Source organism: Primulina huaijiensis, chromosome 2, assembly GCF_012295235.1.
Source record: "Primulina huaijiensis isolate GDHJ02 chromosome 2, ASM1229523v2, whole genome shotgun sequence".
Taxonomy (NCBI): Eukaryota; Viridiplantae; Streptophyta; class Magnoliopsida; order Lamiales; family Gesneriaceae; genus Primulina; species Primulina huaijiensis.
In genome coordinates, this window is record NC_133307.1 from 11,363,400 (window position 1) to 11,367,330 (window position 3,931).

Genomic DNA, 3,931 nt, shown 5'->3' on the forward strand with positions numbered 1-3,931 from the left:
AAAATCAGTATATACCAATCTCAATATCTCATAATCAATCAAGAACATAATCTGATACCAAATTTGTATAATCACATCAAATCAAATCTGAAAAATCAAAACAATTTCATATGTTATCCATTCTTCGATCTGGTTTCGATTATACGATGTCTAATATCTCAAGAACACCATATATTAATCATATTTGATTTCTTCAATATCATATTTTCAAACCATATCAAAACATAAGAGAACTTACGTCCTTGTGAAACCTTTGTTGAGAGGATCACAGTACTGAACTCGGATTGCAAATCAGACGGGCGGATCTTGCGTAAATCAAATTCTCGAAAAGATGAAAAACTCTCACGAAGCTTTTCGATTTCCTTTATGCAGATTTCTAAAGGAATTGTAAGACTATATATATATATATCCAAATGCATGGCAAGGCTAGGTGGCTCCCTCTTGGTGCAGCACGTCTCGCGCATATGCGCGACCATCACCGGCGCATACGCGCGAGACCTACTGTCTCGGCACTTGTCAAGTTTACTAGCTCGCGCATATGCGCGTCCTTTTCTAGCGCATATGCGCGAGGTTCTCTACCTGCCTCGCGCATATGCGTGCCTCATGTCGCGTGTAATGCCTGAGATTTTATCGCGATAATCTGAGATTGATTAAATTGTAAATTGATTGGATGATAGACGGACCATGTCGAGGAAGGAATGGGAATGACATAAGTTGAGTAGGGTGTGAGACCCGTAGGTCTCGCGCATATGCCCGACGAGATAGCGCGCATATGCGCGAGCTGTGCGAGAAGCTTTTTGCGCGGACAGGACTTTGCGCGCACATGCGCGGCTTGAGGGCGCGCATATGCGCGAATAGGTACATTGCCATATACCGTGTCCAGAGAATGTGGCGCATATGCGCCAAGAGTTGGCGCGCATATGCGCGGGGTGTTCGGTAGCCAAATGTGAATTCCAGAGAATATCGCGCACATGCGCGGATGAAGGGCGCGCATATGCGCGAGCTAATGGGAGGCACGCGCCGAGACGTAATGTCTCGCGCATATGCGCCGAGGCGGGTCGCGCATATGCGCGAGACGTGTTTTGCAAAGAAGTGAGCCACTTGCCCTTCAACATGCATGATATATATATATACATATGCACACCTCATGAATCTTCAGAAAGAAACGAGAGAAGCTCCAGAGGAATTTGTTGAAAATCCTTACGCCTTTATATTTCGATCCGTCCGTTAGCTTTTGAATCCGACTTCGGTATTGTGTTCCTATCAACGTAGGCTACAACTGGACGTAAGTTTTACTACGTTTTGATATGTCTTGAAATTATGATATTACCAGAATCGGATATGATTCATATATGATGTTCTTGACATATTAGACATCGTCAAATCGAAGTCAGATTGAGAAACAGATTGATTATGGAATTGTTATCATTTTTCAGAATATATTGATTGATATTGGACAGATTTGGATTATTGATTGATTTCAGATTGTATTGGATAGGGGTTATGAGTGGTAATTGATATCTGTTGATATGATCTTTATGGGGATATTGAGATTGTGCCGTTATGTCGATGATTTGAATTAAATTCAGATTAATCAGATTTAGTATTGAATTGAGAATGGAAGGTTGATATTATTATTCTCGATATGTCCTTTCAGATTTACAGAGACAATCTTGAGTTAAGAACTTCCGTTTCTTCATACCGAGACTACAAACGAAAGGTATAAGTCAATGTGGTACTGGGAGATCGACACAAGTAGGATATACTTGTGTTTCCCTAAATCACATACTATTTGTTATTATTTGCATTGATTTGATTGGATATGCTTGTTCTATTGATGTATAGAGAGCATGTATTAGACGAATATTAGACGAGTGATCTTGTGACAGAAGTACCTGATAGTGGCGGGATCGTCACGGGCACATTGCACGATGTCACAAGATAGTGTATTGGCGATAGTGCCACAGTCTGTGACGGATAGGTCAAGACACTGGATGTTTGGTTATATCGACGTGGATAGAATCGGAGTTTCTTCTATTACTGTTGGTCGATATAGGAATACCAATGTCTGGAAACCGGGATCCCTAGACTAGGATTGAGTCTAGTCTGAGTCGTGGAGTCACGAGTATGATTGATAGTTTGATATTAATTATGTTTCAGATTTTGATATATATCTGATATCGGCTTCATTCTTTATCTTAATTATATGATTGCATGTTTCGTTGATTTATACTGGGATTTATTCTCACCGGAGTTATCCGGCTGTTGTCGTGTTTGTATGTGTGCATGACAACAGGTGGGACAGGTTCAGGGTCGAGGAGATGAAGAGAGAGATCGTAATTAGAGTGGAGACTACGGACTTGATCTGAGATAGGGTTGAACAATTGATCTTTAGTAGTTGAACCTTAGTTGGTAAATGATTGTATATAGTACAAGACTTGTACTTTCCTTTTATACTGATATGTCTAAGAGAGTGATTCCATTACGTTCCGCATTTGATATTATATAAAAAAAAATTAGACCCTGTTTATTATAATTGATTAAGTAGTCCCAATGACGATTAAGAACATGATTAGCGTCCGGGTCCCCACATCGCGCATATGCGCGAGGTGTTTTGTCCTCGCACATCACATATCACATGCCAACTCAAATCATGTCTCGGAGTGGTCTTTCTATAAGCACATCAATGCATATTCAATAATCTCAGATTATCATAATAAAAATATCGGGCATTACACACAGCACTCCCACTGACCATCTTATACACACAGGGTTCCTCAGGATTCTTAGTAAAACCAAGCTCTTTGATTGTACTGTCGAATCTGAGGTTCAAAATCCTAGATGCCTGCTTTAGACCATAAATAGATCTCTGAAGTTTGTATACCATATGCAAACTTCTGATAGATGTAAACCCTTCAGGTTGAGACATGTAAATCTCTTCCTTATTATCCCCATTAAGAAAGGCTGTCTTGACATCCATTTGCCATATCTTATGGTCATACCATGCAGCTATGGCTAGCAATATCCTTATCGACTTGAACATTGCAACTAAAGAAAAGATTTCCTCAAAGTCAACTCCAGTATATCCTTTTGCCACCAATCGTGTAACGCCCTGAAAATTTAAAGGTCCACGCAACCACATGCATGTAATTATTAAATTCTTCTATATTTTAATTAAATATTTTAATTGCATTAATTAATTATGTTGTGCATATTTATATGTTTAAAATATAATTTTCTACATTGTTGCATTAAAATGAATTTTTAAAAGATTATTCGAGTTGCGATCGAGGAACTGAGACCGAGGGCTGGAAAAAAAATAGAAAATATTTTTATTAAATGATTGTTTTGTATTATTTCAAATAAGGGTGATGCTTTTTATTATTTTTGAAAATAAGGAGTTTTGAGCTGATTTTATACGCCGAGACGTAAATTTTATCGGTGTTGAATTTTCAACAAAAATACGAACTTATGGGCAACCCGGGTAATAAATTCACAAACCTATTTAAGCAAAATTATTTTTAAATCTTTTTATACTGTAATTAAGCACTAATGGGCCTAAGCTTGATTAAGAGATTAATTAAAGTATAAATTATACAAAACCCCACCCCAAACCCTCATTAACCCACGGCACTTCAGAATTTCAGCAATCAAATTCTCTCCAAACTCCTCTTTTACTCAAACTCAAGGCACACACAAAATTATAACAAGGAAAGCTTCAAAATTTGTCAAGAAAATTCATGCCAAGGTCTTGCCCCGTTCTTCGCAATCGTCAATGTTTATTCGTGTGTAAATTACGCAAAGGCATGCCATATTCTTTGCTTTGAAGGTCAATACCTTCCCATCCGCCCCAAGTTTCCTCTTGTAAATCCATTTACACCCTATGGGAACAGTTCTCTTAGGTGGATTCACAAGATTCCATACTTGGTTC